The sequence below is a fragment of the Oreochromis aureus genome, linkage group 7, assembly GCF_013358895.1.
Source record: "Oreochromis aureus strain Israel breed Guangdong linkage group 7, ZZ_aureus, whole genome shotgun sequence".
Classification (NCBI taxonomy): Eukaryota; Metazoa; Chordata; class Actinopteri; order Cichliformes; family Cichlidae; genus Oreochromis; species Oreochromis aureus.
Window position 1 is genome coordinate 16,231,972 of NC_052948.1, and position 21,169 is coordinate 16,253,140.

At 42.8% G+C, this 21,169-nt stretch overlaps 1 protein-coding gene across 1 annotated transcript in view; it reads right to left on the reverse strand.

Annotated features, from left to right (window-relative positions):
• The window catches only part of tspan18b (tetraspanin 18b), a 35,478-nt gene extending 26,341 nt beyond the window's left edge, over positions 1-9,137 (reverse strand). Inside the window, exon 1 of the mRNA XM_031755771.2 lies at positions 8,834-9,137. The gene's annotated coding sequence lies outside the window, so the exon portion shown is untranslated. The remainder of the gene's footprint in view (positions 1-8,833) is intronic.
• Positions 9,138-21,169: the final 12,032 nt, after the last annotated feature.

Genomic DNA, 21,169 nt, shown 5'->3' on the forward strand with positions numbered 1-21,169 from the left:
ACGGATTAAGGAAAAGGGAATTATGCTTCATGGTTTGCCTGTGTTTACCCTAATAACTATTAGTGAATAAAAACTATTTTACCATGAAGAACTACAAAAGAAAAAAAAAAGATTATTTTCTTCTTAGAAAACGCATGACTTCTTAAGAATTCCTCTTGGAAGTTGCAAAGCCACAGAGAATATTAAATGCAGCACATTTCCTTCATACTAATGGCGTGGTTTGCTTGTGGCTGCAACACATCAGCTGGCGTTGACGTTCTGTTTGCCCAAAGGACAGAGGCCGGGTTTTAGTGCACTGACCCATGAATGCTGTCTCGAGCACACCGCACTTTTAAAGAGGCAGCAGGTTAAAAATTTCATAAAGCGCCATGAAAAAGTCATGAGGCAGCAGTGCGTACCGTCTTTGCTGTCTAATTGTTTTCGCCTTTGAGGAGTAAAAATAACAGTCTACACCGTGTACATCTGATCTGCTGTTAAAAGGCAATTATTCAGTCAGACATGAAGGGGGCAGACGTTCAGTCTAGTAATTTCATTGGCAGAAGCACGCAGGGAGGTTGTCCAAGGACCATCAGTGCGATCCTCACACAGGCCTACTCTGGATTGCTGGAGGATGCTGGTTCACTTGGACAACCTCAGCTGGCTTTGAGGGCTACACTGCAAGCAACAGTTCAGCTTCAGTTTTCAACCCCATGTAGTCCAACAGTGCGACTGTGTGCAATAAACAAGGACGACGCTGAAGGGAAGCTAAATCCGGCAACGAGCACACCTGTGTCACACTCGTAAGACGCCCCATAACCTCAGGCGACAAAACCTTATTGCACGAGTAAAGCGAATCACAAGCAAGCCTACAAAATGTAAACAGAAAACAGCGGAGGCAGACGCCCGCCACATAAACTGCCACGACTTTTAAAGATTTTCACTTTCCTGTTAACAAGCTCGAGGTAAATGCGGTCGTCTATCTCAGAGGCTTGTGATCCTGGTGGGAGAGAGACCGTTATTTGCCCCCCCAGCCCCCCAACAAGTTTCCCTAGGTACAACTTCTAACCTGCTGCCAGCTTCTTCTTTTTTTCTTTAATTAGAAAAAACTGATCTGTGGCCTTGATGCCCTGGAAGCTAACAGGGAGCCCATATGTCTAATAGACCTGTGGCAAGTCTGACCCTGTGGGAGGGCCTGTAACATTGCTGTTATTCCACAGGAGCTACGGGGGGAGCAGCACTGTGGACGAGGTGTGTGGGCTTTAAAGACAGCAAAGCCAGCCAGCTGACAGGAAAAGGGACTGATACGTGAATACAAACGCACATAATCAGTTTGCAGTGAAAGAATCACATTAGCCTACTTACGTCTCTTGAAGTTTACAACGTTTTCTTCCAGGTTAAAATAAAGAAATCTCTGCTTAGCTAAGGTTTTTTTTTCCCCTGTGCAATTCAAAACATTTCACCTAGATTTCAAGCAGATATGAAAGACATATGCAGTAAATATGAAGCAACCCCATTTTCCACTAGAGTTGTAGCAGCAGCATCCAGGCTGCAGGGGTGGGTGTGTGTGTGTGTGTGTGTGGGAGAGCTTCATGTGCATTTGTGGTTGTGTATTTGAGGTTTGTATGGGTATCACTGACTGGAACGGCAAAGTGTTATTAACAGACCGGGATGCAAACCCATATCACGCTGAATATAAATCTCTAAGAAGCACTCTATAATTCAGCCACTTTGGAAAAGCAACAGACAGCAAACAAGACGACGTCACACACCAACCAAGCGTCCGCTCTGTATCATTAAACCTGATGCGACTCCACCCTCGCCGCTTCGTTTCCCCGACTTCCAATCAGAATGTAAATGTTTGAAAAAGTGAGTTAATGAGGTATCATCCAGCACCAACATGCCTTTAATTTGTTTACAGTGATAATGACCTAATTATCTGGGTCATCATTAACAACCTGCTGTCCATCCCTACGATAATTTGTACGCTCTAAATTGCCAAATCAATTTCTGACAAGAGCAAGTGTGTTTGTATTTGCAAGTAACAATTATCATATCACATTATACTGTGTAGCCCGTCGTCAGTGATTAAAAATAAACAGGGATATTTACAGGCGCTCAGATCCCCTGTAGGCAGAGGAAATAAAAAGCACCGTGCTGAATATGGAATAAAATAGGGCACATTTTAAAAGCCTGCGATGACTAATAGGGGCACTCTTGTAATGCTATGGCCTTTTTATCTAAAAACTTGGATGCACAGAGTGCGAGCACTCGAGGAAAAGAACCTACAGAAAGAGGAGATTTGGGACGCAGTTGTGGTTGAAGCAACAGAAAAAAAGAGGAGGAAAAAAAAGACCAGAAGCTGGGAGAGAGTCCCATTTCATCAGAAAAAAAATGCCTGAGTCAGGAGCAGAGAACCATTAGGCCCAGTGAGTCACAGGGAGAGGCTGTGAAAACAGATCTGAACTGAGTGCAGCTCCCAGTACCATCCTCAAAAAGCAGCCAGAGAAGAGTACAACAGTGGCCTTAAATGAAGTGCAATGGGTTTTCATGTCCAGTGGTGTCTCCTTATCGGTACATCTACTCAGATAATGCGCTCATGCTAGCCACAGACTGCTAATGTACTTCAAGGATGCTCAATTAAATGCATAAGGGACTGCAGGAACTTTCTAAACTTTGCAATTTTATGTGCAATTAGAAATAAAACTGCTGGTACACTGGTTGGTAAGAGTTGTCAGGAGGTTTTATTTGACTCAAAATAAAACAATAAAACACATATATATTGGTTGGGAAAGTATTGTTTTTTTGTTCAATTTTTTGTTGCTACCTACAGATGAGTAAATATAACTTTAGCTGCTCTGTCTGATATCCTTTCTACTCACAGCAGTGATGCTCATTCTGCAGTTTGCCTTGTTGCTTGGATGCAGATGTAGTGACTTTGTATTCGATTTAACGGCTTTAAAAGCCTCACAAAAAATGGATGACCAGAAATGCATTTTGCAAGCAAGTCTTGCTCTCCTGGCACAGCAATGTTTTCCTTGCCTTCTCTCTGGGTTGGTGAGCAGCTAATGGCAGAGAACACTGGTGCACCGAGTCAGAGAAGAATTTAAAAAAAAAAAAAGTAAGTAAGTATTCTTCTTCTTCTGTGTGTTTGAGTGAACAATCTACATGCATGGTGAAATTGCAGATGTGATCTTAACTCGTGTACACCAGCAGATACTTATTATTATTTTTTGCTATTGATTACCGTTGAAGCTCAAATGGCCAAAACATGGCATTTAGACATCTGTGACAGCCCTAAAAAACACAAACAGTCGATCAGAAAAACTTACTGAATAACTGACTGATGACTGGCATTGATGACTCACTTCAGCTCTATAATTGCACAATTTCCAATTCTCACGTCACCGCTGAGAGTCAAACACACAGTGAAGAATGCTTGAAACACAACACTGGAGCTGAAGTGGACAATCACAGTGACGCCTTTGCACAGTGTGCAAACAGAGAAACACGGTGGAGTCTTACAATGGAGTCTTTTCACATTGTTGTAGAAAATGGGTTATTCTTCCTGTAACACACTTCTTTCCTTCCTCATTGATTCGTAAGCAGTGTATAATCCCCCCCACATTTGAGTTGCCTAATGAATCATGTGAGCACAGGGGCTTTAGCACAATGTACAACAGCGAGCGAGTCGTTTCTGCAAGAGAAGACAAGAAGCAGTTTAAAAAGGGAGGCCAAAAGTCGTCTATAGTGAGAAAGAGCCAGTGTTAGGCAGCGAGCGCGGAGAACAATCACATCCGTAAAATGAACTCTTCCTCTCTGGTACTATTTGATTATCAGCCCAGTGAACCGGCACTGAACCCAATGTGAGCGAGCCCAGCCGCAAACACAAAACAAATGCCTCCCTTTTACACACCCAAAGCAAAGAAAACTTGTGAGGCACTCTGCTATACCTTTGCTACAATGCTTTCCGCATCAGCGACGCGCTTAAACTTAAACATCATTCAGTACAACCAAGTTGCTCCACTCTCTGAAGCCAGGCAGATAATCTCACCGTGTCACATACCTAGACTCCTGGCCTGCCTAAGCCCCTCTCTCAGCTTTAACTACATCTGGGGGTGGGGGGGATGAAAAGACCACAAGGTGATGAAGAAACCTCCCGGCTAAAGCACAGGGGATTTAGCAAGTATGCTCGCTCTGTGTAATAACTCGCGGTTCCTCACCAGTAGCCTTTAATGGCCACCTGAGTGAAATGGTTTATTAATTCTGAAAAACATTATGCAGAAGGAAAGATGGCTTGAGGGTGGGGTTGGTGAGGGGAAGCGGGGGGGGGAGACTTTGAGATATTTGAACAATCTGAAACGTGGCTGAGAGTGCCCTCAACTAAGAGCCTATCAAGCCATAAGCCTATTGGAGAGCCTGCTATCTGCTGAGGCCAGCTTGCCACATACATACCTTTTACCTCATTACCTGCTCTGCACAGCCATTATTGAGGGAAATAGGGTGAACGCTAGATAAGCACAAAGACTTCTTGGGCTGAGCACAAACAGACGTCCTGCTTCCTCCTGATAAAAACGGAAGAGGCCCCTTCAACTTCCTGCTCTGAGCGAAGTGTGGAGCTGCCAACTGCCCCATGTTTAGGTCACTCTCTGCTTCCTGGTGCACATGGAGACACACCGGGGACACAGGAGTGTGCGATTGTGTGTTCATGCAGAAACACGACTCGACAGCAAGCTAAGACTGAATTTAGATTCACTTTGATTGGTGCTTTATAATATTTATAATTATATGCATCTCAAATAAACAGTTTATATGCACTATAATAGCAAAACCTTTTAGGTGTGTTGCATTTCCAACACACCTTTGTACTAACAAGCAACTGCACTCGTGAGGTATCCAGAATTAGCATATAAACACATACAATCAAATATAAAATTATAAAGTCCCCTTAGAAGGATATGTAAGTGTTTAAAATACTTGCTTAACCATACTAATGCTTAACAATTTCCATGTCTCTTTTAAGCTATGGCAACATTTACACTATAAACAATTTACTGTGTCTAGTTGCTGCTACAGCTTTGACACAACACTTTCTCACTCCTGACCAAAATTTGTTGATACCTGATGTGAACTCTTTCCTCAATCCAGATGGATGTTGTTAATCAAAGAGTTTGAATGCCTAGATGATTATTTTTACACTTTCCTTTTCCCTTTTTCCTCTAGTTGTTTGGTCAGGATCACGGCTCAGGTTAAAACACCCAATTATGACACACTTCACCAGAGAAACTTCTCTGATTTGCAACAAGCTTCTCTCCAAGCGACGACAGCAGCACAGCAAATCTGAGTTAGTCTCAAAGCATCTACTCCAGAGGTTTAGGGACTGAGTCAATCCTACTGGAGAATCTTGCACATTGAAAAATGATTTAAAAGGGATATGCCTTAGACTGCTTCCCCAGCGACTAATACCCAAGAACACGACAGAAAATGGAAGCATGAACGGATGAAGGTTGAAGATGATGGGGAAAGTAGCTAAACCCTAGAAAACCCAAGAATGTGCAATACCGCTGGTCAATACTGCAATAAAGATTTGGCTTTTTAAAGATGGTGCATATTAGCTGTTCACTTCCTTATAAAAGCTAAGTATAGTTCAATCAAGAATGTAAATAACCTAGTAAGAACAAGGTTAAATGTTGCTGTGCCTGGAACATTTATAGAGAATAACATTTTTCCTATTCACTCTAATTAAGGGCGGCCTCATCCGAGGAGGTTATTGTGTAAATTCATACTAGAGTGTGGATGAAAGTACCATTTATCGCTCAGCACCGCCGGACAAGATAAGAGCTGTTGTTTGTGCTTGCTTCATAAATTCTTCACTCTCCACAGTGTCTAATCAGACACTTGTGATCTCAACACACTTGTTTTGGCCTGCCACAGTTTCAGGCGTCCTCAGCGAGAGGAAGTAGTGTGCTTCACTGACCTCGTACGCTCATTTTTCTACCGAGCTTTGCTGCGTTTTGCTTTCACGGAGGAGCAAAGTTTTCCACCTCGGCTTTATATTTTAGCAGGGCTGTGTTATGATCAAACTTCTAGCGGAAAAACTGCCCTCAGCAGACAACATCAAAACACGCCGGTTTGGACATTCAGCGCAGACGTGGCCCGTACACCAACACGCACCTTCGCTGCTTTTAAACAGCTGATGAAAAATACACCTTTCAGAAAGTAAATTATTTCTGCCAGCTGAAAAGCAAATTTCATTTTCTCCTGTCTCTCGACAACAAAGATGCTGAACCCATTACAGGCCGGGGCCTCTGCATCACACACATTAAATGAAGGGTCCTCTAGCAATCGAAAAAAGCAATTTTCTCATTGAGCCAATAGATACTCCATTTAGTTCCGGGATCTCTACGGACCACTGCTGCTGTAGTGAGGCTGATACAGGGGAAAGCGAGTGTAGAGTGATGACCCAGCCTCATTTTCCCTGTGCCTCCGCTGCTCTGAACTCATCAATATACAGACGTGTACTGCAAACTGTATAAGGGCAGAACGAAGAAAGGTAAGATGAGAAAGGATGGGAACGAGATGAAGAAGGAAAAATAGATTAGATGCAACAGACGGAGAGAAAAAGAGAAGATGGAAGGAGGTTATGGTGAGGCATAGTGAATCAGGAATGTAAACTCAGGGACAGTGATCAACCCCCCCACCCCTCCTCATTTGCATGCACATCAGCTGATATTAAAGAAAGAGAGAAAGAGTGAAACTGTGAAATGGAGAAGGAATAAAAAGGAGGGGTTGGAGAGAAATCAGAGGCACCCAACCATGTGGAACCGCAGACTGATTAATTTCAGGCCTTTAATGAGCGATGCACTGCCAGGCCAGGCGGCATCAAGTCAGTCACCCCGTCTTCACAGCGGGAGCTGCCATACACTACAATTCACACTTCCCCATCTCTGCCAAGGACTGAATGACACAGGAGCAGTGAACTCACCACACTTCCTCTCCCTCTCTCCATCTCGCCTTCTCTCTCCTATTAATGCGTTTTTGCTGTTCACTTCAGCGCCGGCGCATAAACGTGTGATTAAGAGCAACACATTATCAGAGGCACTATTAAAACGAGCGCACTGATCACCGGTGGCAAGTCTCACACCAGGTGTTCTCTGTCTGTAGGTGGAATAAATATCAGCCGGGCACGCCGGAGACTTGAGTCTACTCAAACATGTTCCCATTTAATTGCTGTCCTCTGGAGTCTGCATTGTTGCTGCTAACCTTTATTCCCCGTATAAATTACACTGTAGGTTTACAAAGCCCGTTGCTGGCATTTGTACTTGTATTGGAAACATCGCTGAGCAAAAAACAATTTCTATTTTCCAACACTCATGTGAATCAAGCTGAGGAGAGAAAGGCTTCAGGCGGAGTTTAGTCATCCGTGTTGGCTGCTGCTCCAAAAGCATCAATACTACTGTTTCTTTTCCCCCCTTCCTCCTCCTCCTCTTTCTTTCTGTCTTTTTTTTTTTTTTTTGACAAGGCAAATGTTCATCCGCAACATGGTGAACAAACACGCCTCTGTTCCCAGTTTCTGTGCTTCTTCTCCATCCACCAGCTCACATTCATCTGATTTGTAGGGGGGAGAAAATGATAATAAAGAAAATAAATAAGGTGTAACAAAGAGCAGGAAAGAGAGACGGAGAGAGAGAAATCTTCACATGAGGCAGCGGTATAGTGGAGCTCAGCTCATTTATCAAGACAGAAGCTGATTTGTCAGTCTGTCCAAGCTGCTGGGGCGTGATATGATTCTGCTTTCTCCTGACACGCTGTACCAGCCTCGGGGAGACGTGGGCCCGGCAGTGACTTTAACTTGAGGCGAGACAGCCCAGCAGACCACGCTCACCTGGACACACCGGTGAGCGTGTTAATGGGTCCCCTGGAGCCAATCTCCTTGGGCAAAATCTGATTATAACCCGATTCCCAGCTGTTACACTCAGTGACAGATGTTTTGAGTTTCTCACCTGCTTACTGAGTGAGTTAGAACGTCAACTTTTCACTCCATCCAACTTATCAGTTTAAAAACAAAAACAGCCCAAGTTTACTAGGAAAAGCCACAAGCACGGGACTTTCCTAAGAGTGCTGGCTTTGCCCTTTCAGTCTCTGAGTATTTCATGTTTGGTCCAGAGGAGCTCTGACAGACAGAGACATGGAGGAGGTGGTTTTGGATGGTGCATCCCTCTGATTAACGCGAACTGACAGTGAACTCCTGCCCTACAGCGAAGGTAGCGCCATCAGAGACATCCATTTGGTGGCTCCATACGTCTCTGCAGACAGCCTGCCTGGTTTTTAGCTGGACCCCCGTGGGAAGAAGGCCAGCTTGGAGACTGACAGACGTCGCTCTGGACTGCCCCTGCTGTCAGGTTTCTCACACTATAACCCACAATTAAATGAAAAAAGCCTGCAGATTAAACTACTTTCAAAGAATGTAGATATGCATCGATGCATTTTTTTTTTTTTTTGCATCTCTAAAAGAGGAAAGAGAGCTCTGACCAGTGGATAAGGAGGTTTTAACAACCCAATAAACGACTTAAACAATTAACAAGCGCGCTCCTGCTCGTGTCACTTCTTTCGAGGCATTTCGCTTCTGCTCCTTGTTTGATGTGAAAATTAAACTCTCCGCAACAAAGTAGCTTCTGCAGAAATCAAACAGTGCGCACACAACAACACCCCTCACACCACCATCCATTAGACAATTAGACACGCTGTTGAAAATAATGACTCAGTTCAACGAGGCAGTCACGAAATTCTCTTTTAAATCTTTTGCCTCGGTGCGTAACATTTGAGTTGGAGACACTTCTGAAGAGCAGTTTCTTACCTCAGTGCCGAAACCTCTGGCTGTGACACGCTGTTTTCCCTGTTACTCACAGCCTATTTGTGAGAGCTGCTACTACTGATTGCAACCTACGTATTCAGGTGAAACAAAACCAAAAAGAAAAGAAAAGAAAAAAAGGAAAGGGGGAATCAGCTGGGATGTCCACTGGAGTGAAACGTGCCCAACGGCGTCCAACTGTGAAAAAAGATCCACCACTACGAGATCGGCGATCCCAATTTAGACCCGCACGCAGTGTTTGGGGGAAGATTGGTATGCAAACAGTTTTCTGAACTCAGTGAAAGCTGAGCGGCTCATACAGCTGCCTGCTCTGCTCCGGAGGGCGGAGACTCCGGACCACATACACGCCTCCAGTTTACGCTCACTGTGTTGTTTGTGCGTGTGTGGCAAAACGCAGCAGAAACATGCGTTTACCAGCTTAATGGAAAGCATCAATCTGTCAAAATTAGGTGTAAGAACAGGTGGGTGGTGTAATACATATCGCGAAATATGCCCCCCCCCCCCCCCCTAAGTATTTTAATAATAATAATAATTAATATTTAATAATAATTAAGCTAGTACCGATCAATCAGTTCTTTAAAAGTTCATTAGTCACACATTCATCCAAATACCACCAAACACAAGTGTAATCAACTGTAATAACGCCCCCAGACCCCGACCACCTGATTAGATTTTGTTGTTTCTAACTGGTTTCCAAACTTTGGGGAACTCTGGATCTCTTTTAAAGTAATTATTGAACAGAAACTTACATTTGAGCAAAATTCTTAGGTGTTGTTCATTTGTATTCAGCCTTTATGGAACTCAGAATTGGAGCTGCTGTGATTAATTAAGTGATTAGGCCTAGTCAATCTAAAGAAAATCATAATTTTTAATGGGTAATTAATTGTTTAAGTCTTTAAATAGGAGGGGAAACATGCAAGGAATCTTCTCTGTGTTTTATGGTTTAAAAATAAATAAAATATAAATGCAAACTGGGTGTGGGAAAGATAATTTACACACTTATCTGTAATGAAAATAAGTTGCAGCACTAGGCATGGCTTATAAAGTTGCCGGGTTGCTGGATAAAATGATCATAATGTTTGCGATCATCTCTTGTAAAGGAAAACCATCCGCTCAGTGTCTTGTTTGCACAGATGAGGGACTCTGTGGTTCCCTGTCTAACATTACAGGGTTTTTATCTTACACTATATAGCGTCTTGAGATTGCCGCTGTTGTGATCTTGTGCTATATAAATAAAACTGAATTGAATGCCGTCAACACTTTTGGGGAAACTAACAAAATTCCACAGCACAGAACAATGTACTGCTTCTAGTGAGTACCCCGAGGCATACAGAAATATTATCTTTATGAGACTAACGAGTATGGGTTTCTTGGAAAGCACTGTTGATGACAGTCACAGATAAGCAACAACTTACAGATAGGCAGCTGATAGTTATTGTTTGTCCCTTGTTAATTATTCATGCTGTGTGACTCTCTCACCAGCCAGAAAACAAGACGAGTGCTTTTGTTCCAGGTTTGGGGGCGTGGGGGGTGAGCTTGAAGTGTTTTCTACCCCTCTGTGCTCCTCGTGTCACCAAATCTACTACAGATGGAGAGCAAGATAAGCGCTCCGGAGACTGATCTTTTTTGCCCACTCCTCTAAGGTCATGACACTGACATTCCCACTGGCATATGTGATACCTCCAACCCCCAGTCTCCTGACTCTTTGCTCATTGGCTCTCGGGACACGTCTATTATTTTAAGTGTATTTCTAATGTTAAAAACAACAACAGCAAAAAAAAAGAAAAGAAAAGACATCCAGTGACTTAATGGGAAGTTTGGAGGAGGGCAAAGATTAGCTTATGGAAAGGCTGGACTCAAAAGCTCGTCGGGGTTCAGGCGTAGGGCGAGTAAAGAGAGGTATATCTGGAATGATTTGGCTGCAGAGAGAACAGCTGTGAGGTATTTTCCTTTTGGCTCCTTGGGTATTTTCAGAGGGCTCTGAGTAAAGAAAAGCTGAAGTGAATCACTGACTAAACAGCCCCACTCCCATCTGAGCGCTCACATGGTTCACTGGCGATGGGAGATGTGCACTCTTTAAGCTCTGACACGGTTCAGTTGAGTGATTATTTGTTCTTTTCTTAGCTAATCAGTGATTGATCAACAAATGTACTGATCTGTTGTCCACATGATGCAGCGTGTCAGTCACAGTCAATACACAGCCACAAAATTGGATTACAGTCTTGGGTTTTGACCTTTATTTGATGGCCTAAGTCGTATTGTAGTGGCTTAGAGTGAGATTTTATCCCCCAATACAAAAGAAAATCCAGGAAGTTATTTGTTCTTGAAACTCCAAGTCATATTTAAGGTGCTTCAGATGGAAACTGGTGCAATTAACCATTTATTTGTTTATTACTGCTGAGAGTTTCCAGCTAAGTCATGTGCATGTTAAACTGTTTAGAATTTGGATTGAAAGCAGACTTCATTACTCTGTTTCTCCTCCATCCATGCAGCTGCCAGTAAAATTTACTTTTGTGTCCATGTTAATCACATAAGATACACATGCTGACACTCGCAGGCAGAACTATCTCAGCCTATAGGCAGCTCCTCACATGCACGTCCTTATCGCACACATACCCATTTAATTCAATTTACACTGCCGGCACTTCAATTTCACACACATAGCATCATAACACATGCTATCTCATTAAACAGGCCATGGCCATGCTTCACAAGCTCACACAAAGTGGGGCTCATTGTTATGTACACACAGAGACATGCATAAGCACACACAGGGGATGGAGTCTGAAGGAATTTCCCCAGCAACAGCATAGGAGTAATTTAATTTACCGCATTTTGTGTTAATGCAATGCTGTATTGTTTTCTCTTTAAATGTTTTGCAGCATGCAAATATCAAGTCCTTATGAGCAAAGGATGAAATATCACCATTGTGTAGCCACTGGAGGGAGAAAATAATGCTCCTACACATCAGCAGCACATTTTAAAGCTGGAAAATCTGTGAATGTTTCTGCTTGAACAATCATTTCAGCCATTAATCAATACATAGAGAGTGACAATTTGTTTTCTATCGATCAGCTAATCAATAGGGTAATTGTTTGTGTTCTAGAGGTTGGCTAAATATGTAGCTAGAGCCAGGGGGCCAATAACTTGGAGGGGTAGGATCACACAGGTTTGTACTTCTTCCTGCTCCTTTTAGGAGTTACTTATATGCAGATGCATATATGCTTAATATATTCTGTATGTTTGAAATAAACAAATCTATCTATCCAACTTATCTTAAAGACTGAAAGCAGATGGAAACAGCTGGCTAAAAACTACTACCAACGCTCATGGAGCTTTCACGCTAACACTGTAAATTTACATTTAACACACAGAGGAGCCTGGCCACACCCACTGGAGCAGAAAGCATTTAGCCCCATTATATGCATCTGTCAGCTGAAGTGTTAGAGATCTGTGTCTACTTAGTTGTAAGAAAGCTAACGTCAGTTATGTGTTAGCAAGGTACTATTTAGCCCTGAATTAGCAAACATAATTAGCGTTACTTATAGCTTGCTCCACAGTTAGATATGCTGATAACTGTCCGATTCTTTCAGTGTTGCCTCATATCTTATGTCTGTGCTCCTTCGGGCCCTGAAACACACAGGATTGACTTTCTTGCAGTGCAAATTAAATGAAGCAGAATTAAATTGTATAAAAGATGGACACAGGTCTGAAAAGTAAAGGCAACCCTAAAGAATCTTTAAACCTGCATTGTTTTTTGGCTAGCAAGAGGTGACGCCTCTAGGTGCAAAAACAGTTAAGATTGTATAAATATCTATGCCAAAGGTGTACCAAATTATGCAAGAACTGGACTTTCAGTGGCAACAGATCTTATGGGTAGAATGTGAAATTGTATCGAGGTGGTCAGCAGAGAGGTACAACAGTGAGTGTCTAGACCCATCTGTAAAACACGGTCGAGGCTCTGTCATGGTTCGGGACTGCATTTCTAACAGTGATGTCGGGGATCTTGTCAAAATTGATGGAATTATGAACACAGAAAACTATAATGAGATTTTGATCCATCAGCTAATACCATCTGGAAAGCATCTGACTGCCAACAGCTTCATTTTTCAACATGACAGTGATGCCAAACACACTGCCAATGCAGTAAAAGCATACCTAGATAGCACACGTTTCAGTAAATCACTGCACCTATTTTTCATTTCCCTTGCAAAATATAATAAAATCAAGGGTGACTCTTGCACATTACTGCAAACAGAGCAGTCCAGCCATAGATTTTTTTGACAGATCAATTTTTTTACATGTTATTTACTTGAACAAACAGAGCTTTACTTGTCCCAAACTGCGCAGTTTGTCAATTCTGATTAATGTAAGACCCTTAAGCGCACACAGTACACAAATGTGAACACATCTTTGCAGCCTCAATCTGTCAGGGGGCATCAGCCAATGCCCAGGGGGGACGTGGCATGTGTCCCAGCTTTTCTGCCCCCTCTAAGACTCCAGGACGGGGCTCAAGCTGTGAGGCAGAGAGTAGACTCATCTTTTGGATGAGGGCTGTGTAACACACATTCAACTTGCAATGCCACTGCACTGAATGAGCTTGCTGTCTTTAATTTTCCATTGTATTGTTTGAGTCATAATTTGGTTTTCCAGATTGAATTTAAGCATGCATTTGTCCAGAGAGGAAACTTTTGGGGAAAAAATGATGATATATATGTGAAATATATGGGATTTAAGCTGAAGCAGTACTTGTGAAGAGAGTGGAAAACAAATTTCCCCTCTATGACTTTGTCTGCGACACCATTTAAAATCAGTGTGCTTTCACATGAAATCATGTGTGAATTCATGCGGCTCCATCTGGCTTAGTGAGCCTGTCTGCATCTGTCACGTTCACCAAGCTGATGGAGAAGGGTTAGAGGAAGGTGACAGTAGACGTGTCTGTTTCACTCCTAAGCCAGAAGCTAAGGAATCATCTTTATTTGGAAACACCTTCATCTTAACAACTCTGTGGTGACTGTGTGTGTGTTACCTGGTGGTAACCTAGCAACAAGCCCCCAGCGCTGTTTAGAGGAGTAATTGGACAAATCCGTGGGAAGAGGAATAAAGAAGGAAATCAGAGCATTAGCAGGCTAAATCTGGAATTAGAAAGCTTTGAAAGTATCTTTAAGGCTCACTGTATTGAGACCGCTCTGGATTGTGTTTCTCCCTCTTCGTGTGCATTCCTTAGCATTAAAAAACACCTGTAGGCAATCTAGCGCGATGCCTTCCTCCACCTTAATAATTATGGATGTCTACCTGCTGTATCTCAGTCTGTGACAGGAGCCTGAGGATATGAGAGAGTGTGAGGGGGAATACCGTAGAGTTATATGCCAGTCTAACCAGATACTTTATACACCTCTTCATTCAGGAATGCACACAGCAGAAACATCTGGAGGGCCTGAACTTAACCAAGCGGAAAGGGAAAAAAAAGAAGCCACACACGAGGCTTATAGGGCCACGGGGTGAGTGCAAATGGAGAGTGTAAAGATGGAAAAGAGGAGCGAGTGGTCCATTTTTTACCTTTGCATGCTGACTCTCCACCCATCCCCTCTTGCTTGATGAGTGCAGCCATTTCTTTGCTGTCTTGCGGTGGCAGGCCAAGCGTGGCTGAACTCCCTTCATATACCGTACCTCCAGTCTTCCCAGGAGGATGAACTGGCTGATGAATGGAGGAAAGTAGGCCAGGCAAGCCACCGCTGCATCCCCTCCTCCAGAAATCTGATTCACTGGCAGGGAAAGATCCATTTGTCTGTCACACTGAATTTCTCTCCTTCTTCGTTTGACATGGGCTGTTTGTTCTAGCTCAGATACAACATGCACTTTCTACTCTGTGGTCCTGTGCGTGTGCCACACAGTCTGCGTATGTTTTGACATACTTAATTCAAACAGGTTTACAATGAAGCCGCTGAAGCCAGTCAGAGCCCCAACGTGCTTTGCAGAAGTATGGAGCTCTGTGGTTACTGGTCGAGCCAGACACATTTTCTGGTCTGGGAGTCTTGGAAAATGGAACTGTGGGACATAGAATGGTTTTAAAAATTAATGATGATTTGTGGACTGAGGCGTTGTGGCCTGTACAAAAGTAGAACAGTTAGCCCTAACCTTTACAATCTTATGTTACCCCCCTCCACCCCAAACACATTCAGTTTGTGCATAAGACAGTCAGACTCAAGCATCACTACATCAGTACCATCGCTCATATTCAAATGAGTTCATTTGAACCAACATTAAAGTAGAGACATTACAAGTAAGAGACTAAAAGGATCCTGTAAGAAGTCTCCAAAGATATGCTACCCCTGCCCTCAAAGAGCCAATCATCCGAAAGAGAAATGAGCCAATCAAACTGTTGCACTGATGCACGTGCACAGTAGAGCTATACAACAGTTCAGCTAATATCTGGTGGGAATTATATCCACTTGCTATTGGAGTAAAGATGTAGGTGAACGTTAAGCTGTTAATAAAGCTGTAATAATATAATGTGGGGGAAAAAAGCTTCTTAAAACGTACATATTGGGGTAGAGCCAGCAGAAATTTTAAAGTCTTTGGCAGTTCTATAAACAATTATACCATAAAATTGCTCCAATTTTAATTCCGATTACACCTTTACACCTAATTACCGGTGTATCTATCACCGGCCGTCTGCTGCGCTGCTGTGCTGACCAGCTAGCAGGTGTGTTCACTTACATCTTCAACGAGTCCCTGGCAAAGTCTGTGGTCCCCACATGCTTCAAAAGATCCACCATCATCCCGGTGCCCAAGAACAGCAAACCCTCATCCCTGAACGATTACCGGCCAGTTGCGCTGACCTCGGTAGTCATGAAGGTGTTTGAGAGGCTGCTGAAGAACATCATCTCCTCCTCCATCCCAGACTCCACAGATCCGCTCCAGTTCGCCTACCGACCCAACAGATCCACTGAAGACGCCATCGCCCAGGTCCTGCACACCACCCTCAGCCACGTGGACAAGAAACAGGGTAACTATGTGAGAATGCTGTTTGTTGATTACAGTTCAGCGTTTAACACAATAGTGCCCAGCAGACTGTTCACAAAGCTGAGGGACCTGGGACTCAACAGCCGTCTGTGTGCATGGGTGTTGGACTTCCTCACCGGCAGAACTCAGGTGGTGAGGGTGGGTGGGTGTGTCTCCGACAGCATCACCATCAACACAGGAGCACCACAGGGGTGTGTCCTCTCGCCACTGCTCTACTCCCTCTACACTTCTGACTGTGTGGTGGCCCCACGGCTCCAACACCATTGTGAAGTTTGCTGATGACACAGTGGTGTTGGGTGCCATCTCCAACAGCGATGAGGTGGCCTACATGGACGAAGTGAAGAATTTGGCATCATGGTGCCAGGACAACCACCTCCAGCTGAAGCGTCAGCAAGACAAAGGAGCTGGTGGTGGACTTCAGAAGGAGTCAGCACAGAGACTACAAACCCATTTTCATCAATGGAGCTCCAGTGGAGAGGGTGCAGTCCTTCAAATATCTTGGTGTCCACATCTCCTCAGACCTGACATGGGCTGCCCACATTCAGGTCCAGACCAAGAAGGCTAGGCAGCGCCTGTATCACCTCCGACAACTAAGGAAGTTCAGGGTCTCTCCAAAGATCCTCAGGATCTTCTATACAGGCGCTGTGGAGAGTATCCTCACACAGAACATGACAGCGTGGTTCGGGAACAGCTGTGTGAAGGACCAAAAAGCTCTCCAGAGAGTGATCCGTACAGCAGAACGCTGCTGCAGGATTGCTCTCCCCCACTTCAGGACACCTACACCAGGAGATGCCGGACTAGAGCAACGCAGATACTGAAGGACCCGTCCCATCCTGGCAACAAACTGTTCCAACTTCTACAATCTGGTAGAAGGTTCCGCATCATCCGGCAAGGACAGAGAGACTCAAGAAGAGCTTCTATCCTCAAGCCATCCGGACCCTAAACCAAACCAACCCCCCACACACACACACACGCCATCTCACATCATCTATAATTGACTGAGACTCTCCTCCAGACACTCAATTCCTTTAACTTCCTTTAACTTTAAATATGTTTATATTGTCCATTCTGTAAAATAGTCAGATGTCTATTCATATTAATGTACCGAATTCACCTGCTGCTGCTTCTACTGCACATTCACCCAATGTATATACTATATATATATATTTATAATGTTATTCCTCTACCCCCCCCTCCCATGTTTTTGCACATGTCGAGGATCGTGTCAGGATACATTTCACTGTGTGTTATACTTGTATAACTATGCATGTGACAAATAAAGAACCTTGAACCTTGAACCTAATTACACCTAATATCCCCATAATTAAAAAAAGCTAAACAAAATAAAAACTATTATTGTGCTGGATTCTGATTTGTAATAATGCTCTTTCAGCTTTCATTTTCCTTTTGCCCTTTCTCAAAAAGTCCAAATTCACTCCACGGAAAGTGCGAAGGGATACAAGATACCTGCCAGAGAGCCCTCATGCACTTGACAATTTGAAAGCCCTTGGCCCTCATGGACTTAACAGAAAGTCTGTGAGTGTGAATTTGAATGTCTTTGCTGCTTTTATGTCACATATTGGGCCAAGATAGGCAGCAAGTTTTTTAGAAAATGCATGACCCTCTTACCGTGGCAGCATTTTGCACCCATGAGTCGCTTTTCTGCTTCTACTGCACCTCTCAATTCCTTGATTAAATTGTAATTTAACGTCTGGGATACAATCACTTGCTGTAGAAGATCTGTGGATCTGCTGTGATACATTTACAATGAAGAACTGCTTTAAATTGCTCTCTGATGTTTTACAGTGTACTTTGGTAGCTTGTCAGCTGTAGCCTGCTTGTCTGGTTTTGAGTGGAGAGCGGCAGTCAGGTGTGGAAACAACATCACGGTGGTCGCTGGTTTTTTTGCTTTGCATCTTCTCTCTCTTCGGCCAGTTTGGGACCTCGTTGACCAAGTTTGATGTGAAAACCTGTTTATAACATTTGAAACCGGGGCCATAAGTCTAACGACTGTCATATCCAACCACTCTGGTTGTTGTTTTAATGTCCTGTGAGCCAATAATGACGTTCACAGAGTTTCTTTTGGATCTGATACACTTTACATTGCAGCCTTCCTACAGATGTCCAGGTAATTTTCCTCCTTTGGCTTCAGAGAACTCGTATACATAAATGAAATATGGATGTAGCTTGAAATCATCTCCAGCGGCATCCAATCTCTTGAATCAACTTTGGGGATGTTTCCCTGCCAACTTCTGCTTGGATACCAGCACTTCCTTAGCAACTGCATGGCCAGAGGCTATATATGTGCATTTAATGCTGACAGGAGCTGCAGGGCTCAGCTGTTGATGGAACACAGTTATCCTTTTTCTCATTACTGTCTGCTCTATGTGAGATTCAGCAGGCCTGAGGGAAACCATCAGAGACTTGCGCGTTTGTGTGCACAGTGTGGCCAATAAGGAGAACAGGCCGGCTCCTTGGAAAAAAAAAACACCTGTTCAATACCCTGAACAGAAATCTGAGCACACAAATGAAGGATTTCTTCCTCATCACACTCCAGATGTCATCAGATATGATGTCAACAGAAGAGAAATTGCTCAGACATGTTCAAAGTGCCAGAACTTGCATGCGTGATTTTTGTTGAGCTCCCAAAACACAAATCACAGGCTTCTCCTGTGACCCTGTTTGTACATGCACTGCAACTGCAGGGTGGGCGGGTACTCTAAATCCACTCTGCAAAACAAAATGTACCATACTAGATGGACCTCTATTTTGGGCCTAATTCTAATGATAGATAAAAAACCCCAGGGTAGAGAGACGTAATGTAATTTTTTTTTAATGAGACATCTTGACATTTCATGCTTTACAGCTGGCATCGCCAGACAAGTTGCGATGCTTGTTAAACCAAGTAGCTGCAAAAGGAAAAATGTCACAGAAACCTATAATGTCATTGGAGGAGAAAGCAATATAAACACTGTATTCCTCTTTATTGATTCCTCTCCTTCCACCCACAGAACTTATTGTGCGTGGGCAGCTCCTAATGGTCGTGCAAGGTCAACAGCACAGGCTTTCCACTGCCACAACAATGCATTTATAATTAGAGTTCAATATTGTGGAGCCGTATAGTCTTCAAATGAAATTTGCAGAATCTCCAAAGATATACAGTTAACTGAAAAACTGTCTAGATTGTGTAGTTTATTGTTTAAAGCTTATTATTACGATTAGTCTATGCTCACTTTTTGGCTCCAAGCAAGCTTAAGATTTTGAATTGATTCGTTTTTTTCACCCATTAAATTAGTAAGCACCTCCTAAACTCTGTGATCTTGTTACTTTGCACACTCTCATGAAATCAGTGAGGTCTGCTGACCAGATGCTCCCGGCTGTCACGAGGTCCAGATAAAACCACTGACAAGTAGCTGCTTCTAAGTTGTTGAACTGTCTGCTGCTTCACACGAGGATCTCACTAAAATCAGACGCTATTAAAACCCCCTTTTTTTATTCATCAGCAACATGGCAAACCGAGTGAAGCCCTGTTGTGTTACTTTAAACTACAATGACTCGATTTGAAAGATAATAATATGTCTGTGTTGTGCTTACAACCAGACTGCTAGGTTTTCAGCTTCCTCCAAGAGTCCAAAAACTCAGTTATGCAGGTCTTTGTGAGGGCATACAGTACTAATGATACATATAAAGTAAAAGGAACTTACGTCTGATTAGATGTTAAAAGTTAGCTCAAGTATGGCTGCATTAATATGTGTTGAATCCAGTTTTTACTCACAAAAATGTCATATATACAATGTGTGTATATGACATATATGTGTATATAAAAAAATAGTAATAATAATAAATAAATAAATACAAAAAAAGAAAGATTCTTTAGTTTTCTTTAGTTTTAATTTAAGGTTTAGGGCTACCGCTCAGTGTTGATGAGTCAGAGTTAATGAAATTTGGAGATAAAAAGCTATCTCGACAAATGCACTGCACTTATAAATAACGTCGTGTTCTTTTTTAATTTTAATTTTTATTAGTAGTAGTATTAGGAATAATTATTTAGACATAACATGTAGACGCAGAGTAACCTTTTAAGCAAAGCTATTAATTTGTACTCCACACCTCCCATCTGTGCTTTTAGTCATTATTGCCTCACTCAGATCCAGAAAAAAAAAATTGCTGTTGGATTCACAAGCTACCTTGTTCAATATCAGTATAATTATAGGGACCAGATGATAATTATTAAAGGGTACAAGCAATCATAAACATCTATCACAAAAATTGGCATCTACAAATTTTTTTGTTTTGCAGAAAATCAAAAATTGTATCTTTAGCTTCTTAAATAAAGTCCTGAATAGTTTAGGACTAAACCTTGGTAGTCCCAGGTATTTGTTCATCATCGACCTATGATGAGTTTAAATCTGAATATATTTCTTAGTTTGCTCAGACTTGAAAGGAACAAACAAGGGTTGGTAGATACACTGCCTGGTTAGTTAAAGAAAGTCTTAATGCTCCACTGCATTGCTGAATTGTTCTAACATTGCTGCAATTCAAGCACTGGGTGGAGTAAAACGCACACTTAGACGACATACTGTTTACCCGTAGATCATCTAATTACTTGGCTCGTGGCAGCTGTCATGATAAGGACATCCTCTTTTGTACTTTCTCTGCAAGGGAGAGATGGATATGTAAGTAACAGCAGCAAGCAGGTTCTGGGCTGGTGGAGTAAAGTGTGCATGTGCCTATGGCTGCATGGCTTCTAGGTTGGGGTTGGAGGAACTCTTCCTACCCCAGTCCAAAGATATGCTTGTTGGGTTAATTAGTGAATGTTTGTCTGTCTCTTGTTTCACAGCCCCTGACTAGTCCTGTTAGGACTGTCCAGGTTGGACTCCACCTTTTTGTACTATGACACACCTGCCCTCACCCCCAGTGGTTAAGAAAACACATGGATAGATCTAATTTTCCATCTTAAACACCTTTGTGCTGATGTGAATTTAAAAAAAAAAACCTCAAACATTCTCAGCTGTTGAATCTCATAATGATCAAACGATTAGAAATTATGGACAGCTATAAACATTGATGGACTGTAATTAAGTAGCTGCAATGAAGACAGCAATTACAGCTTGTTCACTTGTTCTTGCTGGGACAGTCACGACACCATCAAGTCTGTCAAAGAACGTGAAAGGGCGAACAAGAAATAGACATTTATTTGTTCACCAATAAAAGACAAAGATGATACCCATTTTGTCACAATGATGTGACACTTTCATTTACCCATGAATCCCCATCTCATTATTTGAAGATGTC